The sequence below is a fragment of the Rhinolophus sinicus genome, linkage group LG01, assembly GCF_036562045.2.
Source record: "Rhinolophus sinicus isolate RSC01 linkage group LG01, ASM3656204v1, whole genome shotgun sequence".
In the NCBI taxonomy this organism is placed as follows: Eukaryota; Metazoa; Chordata; class Mammalia; order Chiroptera; family Rhinolophidae; genus Rhinolophus; species Rhinolophus sinicus.
This window is the reverse complement of record NC_133751.1, coordinates 171,434,695-171,446,916: the sequence shown is the minus strand read 5'-3', so window position 1 is coordinate 171,446,916 and position 12,222 is coordinate 171,434,695. Positions and strand designations below refer to the sequence as shown.

At 41.8% G+C, this 12,222-nt stretch overlaps 1 protein-coding gene across 4 annotated transcripts in view; it reads left to right on the top strand.

Annotated features, from left to right (window-relative positions):
• NEMP2 (nuclear envelope integral membrane protein 2) overlaps positions 1-12,222 on the top strand; it is a 116,428-nt gene that overhangs the window by 38,725 nt on the left and 65,481 nt on the right. For all 4 annotated transcript variants that reach the window (XM_074339370.1, XM_074339364.1, XM_074339367.1 and 1 more), the window contains exon 3: positions 3,113-3,203. The gene's annotated coding sequence lies outside the window, so the exon portion shown is untranslated. The remainder of the gene's footprint in view (positions 1-3,112; positions 3,204-12,222) is intronic.

The window sequence follows — 12,222 nt, the reverse complement described above, 5'->3', positions numbered from 1 at the left end:
AAACCTAGCCTACCTTTTGTAGACTTTTTCTCTTATTCCTTGAATTCTATCCTCCATTCACAGATAGAGAAACCAATACCTTTTGTGTTCGTTCATCTTCACTAATATCAAAATAATGGAGAAAAGATCCATTACAGCATGGTTTTAAAAGAAATACATCTCATTTTACTGTGAAAATAAAATCTGCTTAAAACTGGCAGAAATCCTCCCCGACGGTCAATGTTTAATAAATGGTGGTTGAAAGGAATTGTAGAAGGAGGGGACCGGGAGTGCTACTACTAAAAATCAAACAAACCTCACCATTCGTAGTGTTTTTCTATTCTTTGGGAGCAAAATACAAGTCAAAGTAAAATGTAAACACTGAATGAGGTATGTCCCTAAGCTTCAGGTTAAGGTATATTAATTCCTAGTCACTGAATGTATGAGGTTCGGTCATGAGGTTATTCAGTAAGGTCACTGTTGTATGCAAACTACAGTTCTGCTGGTAGCAAAATATGTTAAGCCTGTGTGCCAGCATGGTGAATGGGTCGAGGTAACTGTGCTTCAGTTAGATTAAAAATGGTTGTTCTAACTAGTAGACCAAATAGGTTCTTTGAGAATCACGGTGAAAAAAACTTATCCTGCTAACATGGATTTTCTGCTGTGTATCAAAGTAGTTTGCAAAGCTTGGGGGAAGGAAAACAAAAAAACAAAAAACACTGCTACTATTCCAAGTGGAAGGCCAGCGGTGCCACAAGTTATGAAAACAATGAATGAATCAATAACATTCTTCAAGACAAATCTTCAATCCATTAAGACAGTCTGTAGAAAAGCAGTTACAAATTACAGTTTTAAATATTATTTGTAAGATTGGCCTGCTTAAAATAAAGGCAGTTTCCTAAAAATGCTTGTAAGCATCTTTGAATAACTTCCATAAATGGAATAACTTTGAGAACAAATACCTGAGAATCCTGGAGGAAGCCCATTATTCTCCTCTGAGTCTTCTCTTTCCCCTCACTAGAGGCCCTCATCTCAGCCTACAGCAGTGATTTTTCAACCAAGAAAGATTTTGTCCCCCAGGAGACATTTGGTAACGTTTAGAAACATTTTTGGTTGTCACAAGGGAGGGACAGAGGAGGGTGGAGGGATACAGAGAGAAAGGAAGTGCTACTGACATCTGGTGGGTAGAGAACAGGGATGCTGGTAAATCTTTTACAATGCATAGGACAGCCCCACAATAAGAGTTATCTGGCCCCAAATACCAATAGTTCAGAGATTGAGAAACACTGGCCTGGAGATATAAATGCGGCAGGTGTGTGTGTATGTGTGCAGTATTGGTACACAAGTAGGATAGATCCATACTTGAACTCTAAAAGGCCTTTGAATCCTACATAAACGGGTAGCCTTACCCGGCAGTTCCAGGAAAGAAATTCAACATTCAAACGAAATGTGAGGAAAGCTCAGAATGGATTTTTTTATTCTTTGCTCTACCCCACTCCTCAAGTAAAAGTTCTAAAGGAAGCATTGTGTTAAACAATCAGAGGGATTGTTTGTTTTATTCTAAAGTTTTAGAATTGTGGTTGTGCCTTAGCCTAGGATTCTCAACTACTGTGTGGGGCACCTCCATGAGTTTTCCCTTCCATCCTGAAAGTTTTAGCTGTATATTTTTACAATGACTCTGTGTGCGCATTCTTTATTTCATCCCTTTTGGTTAGAGGTGTTTTTTTCTTCTTACCCTCCAATCCCTTGTTCATGACAACAGGAAATTTTCGGGTGGGTAACGTTTTTCCACAGAGCTGTTTTGTGAATAGCAAAGGAGTCTTAATTTAGCATCACGAGATTTAGGGGACTTCAGCATAATTTTATTTTCACATACCACCAATCACATATGGCAAGTACCTTTTCTCTTTTGAAAACCATATGGCACACTTGCTTCTGTCTCCCCACCCAGTCCCCTATCTCTCTGGCCACAACTTGAAATGACTATGACTGTTCTTTACCACAGTCTTCTTGGGGCAGGTAACTGCCTCCCTTTATGAACTGCAGCCACCCACGGTAAACCCACTTGAGTGTTTTGGCTCAACTAAAACTTCAACCAGCATCTGAGGCTTTCAAAGTATAATTGATAGATACTAGAAATGCCAGTCATGTTGGCAGATACCACATAAGAAATTTTAACCCGATCGTAAGGTACCATTTAGCAAAACTACCTACCAATATCCTTCAAACAAACAAACAAACAAAAAGGCAAGAGAAAAAAATAGCAACAGCTCATATAATTAATCTGTAGAAAATAACACAATATACATTTTTAACAGTAATAATCATAGAAAGCTAGAGCTGGATGGGACATTGTGTACTGCTGAGATGGGCTACGTGGCCAACTGGTGCTGGCTTCTTTCTTTTTTTTCTCTCTTGCTTAATTTTGGTGATGAATAATGAAGGTTCAGGGAGGGGAAGTGACTCGGCCAAACTGATACTGGGGGGGCTGAACAAAGTCAAAACTGGAAACACAATGTACATCTCCTGTATATATAAAAGGTTAAAAACAGAAAAGACTATGATATTTGTATGCATACTTTTTCATTTTTTTGCAGTGCTTTCTTTTCCTTCCCCTTATTGTCTAACCCAACTTTCCCAACTTGTTACACAGACTTTTTTAGAAATTAGAAAACATATTTTAAATGCAAATAATGCCTTTTTTAAAAAAGTTGTAAACACCCACATTTTTATGCTAGTAACTTGATACCAGCTATATATATTCATGGGTAGATGGGTATATTTGGATCCATAAATGTCATTTGTATATTCATGTAATTCGTATTCCAGATTTCCAGATCAAGTTGATTTCCCTCACCTCCCAGAAGGACAGCACCCCTGACATTTTGATAGCATAGCGATAACAATACAGTCCAATCATGGGGGTTTGTGTTACATACAAGTTTATGGCAAAGGTGAAAATACATGGCTTGATAGTTTTCTTCCAGTGATATTCACTATCTTTTGTTAGAAAAGATGAAAAGCAATCAATGCTTGTCTATGGAAAGGAAGGAGAGTTGGACCTAAATAAAAATAAGTAGCATCTCAGACTTGATGAACTTTTCTAGAGAATTCTTTTTTCTTTGCTTTGCAGAGATTTCCAGCATGGGGCATGGGTCCTGCTGCTGATAGATGTGGCCATGTAAACCTTGTTCTGTGTTTTCTACAAGTACCACCTGAAATGTGTAAGTAAAGCACAGAATCTAATTTATCTTAATGTTTGTCTTCAACTCCATGATAAGCATTATTTCTTGGCAAGTATACTTGGCAAGTTTTCTGTTGAAACTGCATATATGGTATGATACCATCATTCCTATTTTAACAGTAAAGAAACCAGGTTTAACGGATGTTAAATTCCTTCCCCAATCACATAACTAAGTGGTTGTTCATGGTGGAGCTGAAATTCAAACCCAACACTGTGTGATTCCAAAGTTCACCTTTCTGTCCACCCCTCTGGAGAGGTCTAAGCATCACAGTGCACAGGATGCAGGGTTGGATAGAACCCCCCACCCCCAGACACAGCAGTGGACCCTGAAACCCCTCTCCACTCTCAGTTTTCTTTTCTGATCCCAGGCAGGATTAGTCATTCCCTTCTCTGTATTTCCATTTCTCATCTTATATGCATGTGTCCACATGTAGACTAATTATTAGTTTACAGGCCTTTTCATGGTGCCTCCACTAAACTGACAGATTTTCATGGGCACACATTGTGGCATTTGTGTATTCTCAGTGTGTAGTACTATACCTGCAGATAGTAGGCACTCAGTAAGTGTTCATTGAATCGTCCCAAATCCCCTAACAGCAGTGATATGTCATAGTCCAGTTGCCCACGACCCATTCCAGGTCTATCTTTGAACTATCTTTAGCCTCCAGGCCCCCAAGCTAATGAGGTGTCTGTGAGCAGCTGCTGTCACATGTGTATGAAGACATGTGAAGCGCTGTGTGTCAGAACTGTCACACACTGACTAATACAAAGACCTTTTGAGGTTTTGCTTTATGGTAACCTCAGGAACCCTCCTTAGTAAATGATAATAAACAGCTCTTTCACTCTGCCTGTGTTTGAGTCATTAAAAGGTTCTGAAAGACAGCGTGTATGCAAGTATGTAAGGCAGCGCACACGCACCACACACATACATACACACACACACACACACACACACACACCCCATGTGAGCTAGTGTTATGCCTACTGTATCAGGAACCTCCTGAACTGTAGTCTCCCCACATGGAGGCTGAATCACAATAGTAAGTATAATAGAGGCTTTCACAACATCTAGAAACACAGTCCTAGCTATCAGCAATAATATTAGATTCAGTTAGGCAGCCCTGATTTGAGATTCATACAGTCTTTATTGGCATTAGATTCTTTGTTGTACACATTGTGTCACCACCGAGGACAGGCCATTAAGGGACTGATAGGTCATCTTAGGGACGGACAGGCCATTAAGGGACTGTCTGATAGGTCATCACAGCCTGGCCCCTGTAAGTATGATGGCCCTGGCAAAGACAACACACAGTTTCTTCCCCTGCATGGTAATGCAAAGGGAACAAATAGTGCCTGAAGCCTACTAATTTCCATTTTGTATCGAAATGTTCTTACTATAATCTCGCTGAGTCCATAAGAGCAGGTAGCAGAGCTGCGACTGTCAGTTTGACACGCTGGGCAGAAAGGTGAAAAGCCAGCCTCACTTGTGCTGCGCTCTGTGCTGGGACAGCTGTTGTTCAGTGTGGGGCAAGTGCCAAGAACTACAAAAAGCCTGATGTTGTACGTGACTTGCAAGCTGACAAATGAACCTGCCGTTGTTTCGTGTATTTTGGGAGAAGAAATAAGAAAATTAGAAGAAATCAATGATACAAGACCGTGTATTACTCATAGCAATAGTAGGTGACCCAAGCAGGCTGGTCTGGGGTTGCCTTTAGGCAAAAAATAAAAGCATCGTGCCTGGGAATGGACAGAGTAGAGTCATAAATTTTCTAATTAGGACTCTAACTTCCTACCCCTTGCATCCTAATAATTACCCAGGAAGCAGCTGAGAGATAATGATCCCCTTTTGGGGATCAAATTGCATTCACTGACCAAACTGTCTTACTCAGGTGCATGGACCAGGAGGAGGGGAGAGAGAGAGAGAGAGTCGGAGACATTACTGAGTCAGTTATCAAGCAGGAGATTCCAATGCTAAACAAATGAGACGCTGCCTGTGGATGGCACGGAGCGTGGAAGGGCCACCAAACACTTTGACAGTCAGCCTATTGTTGAGTGGCTTGTGATAAAAGGCACACCGTTGTGAGACTGCAAATGGTCCAGACAGCCAAAAACTTGAGATGGATTAGTTTCAAGGGCCCCAATGTTGCAGCCAGAGTTGGCTGATCAGACAGGAACAGAAACACCATAACCTGAAAAACTGTAATGGCTGTTAGGCCCCATGGAGAGCCCTGAGAGGGAATTAAAGGTCAAATGTAGTCAATATGCCTGGAGTGGGTACTGTCAGTGCCCCATGTGATGCGTCCTTCCTCATTGTAAGACAAGGGGTCACATTTGGCAGGAGTTCCAAGTCCGGCAGGCAGCAGGAGCTGGTGTATCAGAAACATAGAGGCCTTTTCTTTGTGCCCAGTCTGTGATGGTGGATGTGTTCCCCTGTCCAGTATGGTGACAGATTCAGGCAGGATGGTAGAAATCCGGGCAGTACAGGCTTACTCAGTAGCTTGAGACCAGTTAGTCTCATCAGAGAATGGACTGTTCGCATGGGCTTTTCCAGGCAGTTCTATCAGCAACCACAACGTATGCCCACAATTTGCAGTCCCAAAGAGGGGTGTCTTCGATCTCCCAGTCTTGAGTGTCTAAGTGGCAGGCCAAATAACTAGGCCATTGGCAATAGTCCACAAGTCAGTACAAATTATAACAAGTTTCCTCAAGGACAGAGCTATGAGAATAGCTTTGAGTTCTGCCCACTGAGTGCACCACCTTCATTCGTTTTTGGTTTTGCTTTACTGGCACTAAAGTTGAACAGCCATGGCAGCCCAGTGAATAAGCCGGCTTCAGCTTAACAGAATCATCAGGCCCAGGCATTTAGGGACACTGATGGGAATTGAGGGCTCTGTAGGGCCAGGGCTGTGGCTTCAATTGGCATAGTGGGGGACAGAGTTTCTTCCAAAGGAATAGATATCATTTTTACCTGTACAGCCTAGAGACTGCTGGCCAAGCTCATCGTGTTCCGTAATATATAGTTTTCATTTTCCTGTGAAGCTTTTTGGGACCGTCCCTTTTGTTAGTCACTGAATCTGAGTTGACGTACTCCAGAACAGAAACATCCCAGCAGAGTCACAAGGCTTCCATTCAGTTTTGGTAAGAGCACAGTAGCAAGCTAATAGCTACTTTTCCAAAGGAGTGTTCCTGGTAGCTGCGTCAGGGACGTGATGAGTCCAAAACTCCAAGGGGCGTCTCTCTGGGTGGAGGCTGCCTCCAGTCAATAACATCGTCAGTCATGGAGACTTGTAGCTCAGAGCAGTCGTTAGAGTTATGGGTCCCCAAATCAGAGAGTATATTACAACTTTCCAGATAGCTTGCATTGCAGCCCGTTGGTTTGGGCCCACTCAAGGGATTCTGATTTGCATGTTAGCTCGTATAAAGAACCAGATAGGATCCTAAGTGAGGCTCATTCTGTCTCCAATACTCAGTGCCCTCTATGCTGTTCCTGTTTGATAGCAGGGGGTCAAAGAAACAGCAGCTTTTCCTTGACGGCCAGAGAAATCGGGTGTTGTGAATCTACCTACATAGTCACTTGGTCATGAGGCCCCTGAATTTTGTCAGGATTATTAGCCACCTCTGATAATAGAGGTATGGTAATACTGCAGCCAGAATAGTTTAACTGAGGCTTCCAACTTGTCAGTTGACAGGACATTATCTACCGTGTTTTCCTAAAAATAAGACCTAGCCGGACCATCAGCTCTAATGCATCTTTTGGAGCAAAAATTAATATAAGACCAGGTGTTATATTATATATATTATATTATATTATATTATACCTGGTCTTATAGTATATAAGGCCCAGTCTTATATTAAAATCAGACCGGGTCTTATATTAATTTTTGCTCCAAAAGATGCATTAAAGCTGATGGTCTGGCTAGGTCTTAGTTTGGGGGAAACACAGTATATAATAAAAGCTTTGGACATCAGAGGGTAGAGGCACTCACTAAATGCTAACACATAAAGTTAGCTGTTGCTCGCATGAACAGCAACTATACGACACATGTGACTGCAGCTGAATCCATCTTACAGACTGAGGGTGTGCCACACCACACGGCTGGTACTTGAACATCAAGATGAGTCTCATTGGTATGGCAAGGCCTCCAGTATGTTTAGTGCTCCAACAAGCGTACCTAGATTCCCTAGGCATCATTGAAAATGTTTATGTCCTATTAGCATTCTCTACATGGAGCTCTTCTCAGTTGCATGGAACCCTCTCTGGCACTTATGGGACATCAAGATGTAGAATCATTAGCAACAGTACATTAAATTGGCTCAAAGGTCCTGTCATGCAGAGTGTCATGTGGGGTCTCTGGTCCTGCTCCCCACATAGGAACGCAGGACATGGTGAGGCCAAAACGGAACACCCACAGAGCCATAGGTAGGGGAGTCATACCACTATATTCTCACTGGCGGCTGGGTTAGAGACACAGGAAGCAGGAGCCACACGATCCGCAACCTGCCGTCTGCTTCTCTGCCAACCACCCAACCCCTTGCTAACTGCAATCCGCGCTTGCCAGCCACCATCTTCTTGGTAGGCCCCAATTGCTGCTAGCGTAGTGATGCAAATATATTAGTGGCCAGTGGCTCACTGGTTACAGCTGACGGCCAACTAGCCACAGCTGATGGCCATCCAATCACAGTTGATGGCCATTTACTACCCGAGTGAGCACCTTTCCACGTGAGGGCGAGAGCCTGGAAACTGCACTCCTGGCTCTGTCCCCACAGGGTCCAATCCCAGAAGTCAGGCCGGCTTCCTTTTCCCACTGTGAGCCCTGCCCAAACCCCATTAGCTGAGTCTGTATGCCTTTTCCTTCCTCACATCCAGGTAGCATAGTGACTTGGGCTCCTGTATCCAACAGAACCACAAAAGTTTTGATCACTCCAAATGGGTGATTCTTACTGAGATGGATGTGTATGGATCTTCCTTGGGGATAAGGAAATCTCAGCCTCCACCTCTAATTGTTTCTCCTTAATGTGGCTGATGTTGGAGGGGGTAGAGAGCGATCATTTTCTCATTCATCAACATTTTAAACCCAATCCAAAGTAGTAAGAGCCTGGATTCTAGTCAATGCCTCATATGTGATTTCCCACAGGAGTTTTTTTTAATCTCAGAAAAATCTCCCTAAGAAGGCCCATGTTCCCTATATAGCAGCCAGGATGCAGTACAAAAAAAAAAGAAGAAAAAAAAATTCTGAGACCATTTACTGTCATCTCCAAATGCATCTAATGTTAGCATTGCAGATTGCAGGAGGGTTTGAGCTGTAAGAAAGGCCAACTGTTGCCATTCTTCCTTAATAAGCACTGCACACCCCACCCCCTCATCTCCCAAGTGACCAGCTGAAAGCTCTAATGACTAGGCTGGTTATTGCCCATAGGGGTAGCAAATTTCCTTTCTTTCAAGCTCATTGTAGACTGTCTCTGTAACTTGCCTGAATGAGGATGGAACCTTCTGCCCACGCAGGGTGAATCTTAGTACCTGTTGTTCCAGTGGTCAGATTTGAGGTTGACCCCTCAGTTGATGAGTAAATTCCCCACCCAGAGAGTTAGCCAAAAGCAGTGCACTGGTCAGGGAGTTCTCTCTGAAGCTACTTCCTGATACTCAGCCTGCAACCACCTTCCTAATCCTTCTCATGAGCAGGCAATATAGTAAAAAAGCAAATACACACACAAAAAAACCATTTATTTCCTAGTTGGTGATAAAATTTAGTCAATTCACTGCTGATTCCCATGGACTTCCCTCAAATCCTGTTAATTGGTCTGTGAGGCACTGATCCTTCTCTTCCAGAAAGCCATATCTTTGTCAGCATTTCACCCTAAACTGTCAAGAGCTGTGAAGGGTCTAGCATTTACCCTACTTACTAAGCAGTAAGTTAGCAGCCATAGTTTCATGGATGCTAGTAGAAAACCTAAGATTCCTACGGTGTTTCCCCGAAAATAAGACCTAGCCAGACAGTCAGCTCTAATGAGTCTTTTGGAGCAAAAATTAATATAAGACCTGGTCTTATATAAGACCCAGTATTATATTATATTTATCTTATATAATATGTTTATATTATATTATATTATACCTGGTCTTATAGTAAAATAAGACCCGGTCTTACATAATTTTTGCTCCAAAAGATGCATTAGAGCTGACTGTCTGACTAGGTCTTATTTTCGGGGAATCACTGTAGGTTAGGATTGAAGAAGTTTATCACTCACAGCACTAGCAACAGCCAGAGCATTGGCATTTTTACATCGTTTCTGAAGTCCCACTTCCCACAGGGTGATGAGAATAGGATCAGGTGACAGTCACCCATGCAGGGGAAGAACTCTGAGCTCAGAAAGCCAGAATCTTTTTATAATGGTGAATAAATATGCCTGCTCTTTGCTCCAGAGAGAGAGAGAGACAGACACTACCTGTCACTTTCAAGTCTCTTCACTATACAAACATCCTTTTAAAGGAACAAAGGGCTGTGTAGAAATACAAGAGATCCGTGGAGAATTGTTTCTGTAAGCGTAGAGAAATATCCAGCAAGAAGCATTATGGGACTGGTACTCAGACACCCCGTGACTATGAGGGATTGAGTCTGCAGCTCATGTCATTCTGCTGATAATATACATACAGGTGTTGGGAGCTTATGATTACATAAATAAAATTTCAACCTTCCATAAGAGGTTAAAATAAAAATCCCCAGAGAGGAGGAAGAACCTGAGAATTTCAGTCATAGAAAAGACAATAGAAGTCAAGACATAGTAAAACTAACAAACAAAAAGCTAGATTAAATTCAAGAGCTGTTGAAAACTTTTGAAGCAGGATGGTGGGTATCTAGGAGTTCCTTTTACCATTGACTATTTTTATGTGTTTAACATAATTTTAAAATTTTTAATTAAATAATTTGAATACAGATTTCTCCATTGAAGAGAAAGTGCTTAGGATAAAAAACCTCTATTATTTAAAGTTGGTATAGAACGTTTCTCCCTCAGAACAGTTCTATAGTAGAAGGAAAAAAAAAAAGTAAGCATTTTATCTATAGATAAAATTGAAATTGAAATTTTAGTTTTAGAAATACTTGATATATTTTAAATATGGGCACAAAGCCCTGGGATGAGAGAAAGCTGAACAATTAATTTTCACTGGATGACTAAGTGCTGTGTGCAACGTACTAGAAGCGCTAACACATAACTTACACGTCACTCCAGTTCCAATGTGCATTGAGCAGAGCGAGGAGAATGAGGCCTTGCACATGTTTACAACAGAGGCTGCTTCTATGGAACAACAAATGAAACCAAAACAGAACTGACTTTAAGGGGAATGTAGCCATTCCTTCTTTTATTGAGTATCACCCACATGTCCAACATTGTGCTAGGTGAGTGTATCTAAAAAGAGAACAGGCTTAAAAATTTTTTTGGAAATAAAGAGGGGAAATAAACTCACGATCTTCAGTATTTTTAAAAAGGTTATATTGTTTAAGGTTATATTCTCCTTGTAGTATGTCTAGTTTTTGTATTATTTAGGATTAGTACATATTTTTTGGAAAGGAAATAGAGAGTGAAAGCTGAAAGGTGACAGGTACAGGTGGTACAGTTCTGAGCTGATGAAGGTAAAATGAAGAAAGACTTCATCAAGCTTGGGAAATGATTAGAAAAGTATCCAATGACTCTCTGCCTAGGCAACAAGCAGACAGTGAGTCTAGGGCAAATAAAACTAAACTATGATTATAACATGATCATCCCTAAATTACCTATTTGAAACCCTGGGAGTGGAATTCATCATTGACTTGTTCCTCTGGCTTATGTTTTGTAGCTGCCCCAAACCCAGCAGCCTTCACAGTGTCACTGGCTCTGGAAGGTCCTAAGGGAGAGGGCAGAAAGTGCCAGGCCTGCTGTTTAGCTTGAGCCCCACATCTCAACAAAGGCAGAGAAAGGTCAATAGGCTCTAATTAGGAATAAACAGAAAGACTTAAGATTCCTTGGGAAGATAATACCAGAGAGAAGATATTACCGAAATGAGGAAGATCATTGAAGGAGCTAGGTCTGTGGTGAGGCCCAAAATGGCCGTATGACGTTGAACCAGTCGTACCCTGCAGGGTACCTGGCCAAGGACGTCATGGGACAAGGGGGCAGGGAGGGCAGCCACAGTGGGTCTGGAATCTAGCTGTGCCCTGTGCTGTGAGCCACGCACCTGGCACAAGGCTGCATCTGCCCGAAAGAGGGAGCACCCATTCCTAAATTCATCACTCAGAGGGGTGCTTTTCTCTCATCTGCTTAAAACCCTGCCTGTGCAAGCTGCAGCCCTAGAGAGAATATCCTCAAATCCTAGAATGCTAAAACTCAAGAGCACCCATTGAAATTCTATGAAAGTAGTTTAAAGATAAATAAAAGATGGCATTACTTTATACAGTGGGTAGTAAACATATGGAACTCATTATCCTCAAGATGTTGCATAGTCCACAAATATAAATAGGATAAAGAAAGATTTAGATAAATTCATGCTTGTTAGATTCGTATGAGCTGCTAGAGCATTGTTAGAAACACACAGGGAACGTCTCCAAATGCTTTCAGGGAAAATATCATATTTGTCTTCAGAACGTCCTACAGTGCCTGTGCTGTCAACTGAATAGGCAAATCTCTGGCTATCTAGGTTTCTCAAGGAAATCAACCTCCACAGTACTCAAGTTTTCTAAATAACAGGGCTAAGCTACTGTATCATCAGTATTTTCCTTAGATTAACAAGCTGTATAAAAATCTTTCTCAATGGTGGTATGAACTTTTACATAATCTTAAACTAAGTTTGCCAAACTTAACCTGTTTTGAGAACTTGGAGTTGTCGTGACGAGCACACAGCATTGTACTGGCTATAACAGAGTGATACCTTACGACCGCAGGTGTCAGCTGAGATGTATGGCACCATTTGACTATAACCTTGTCCCAGGGAGGTGTGGTGGTTTGTTCTTTTCAATTCTTTCAGTATTTGT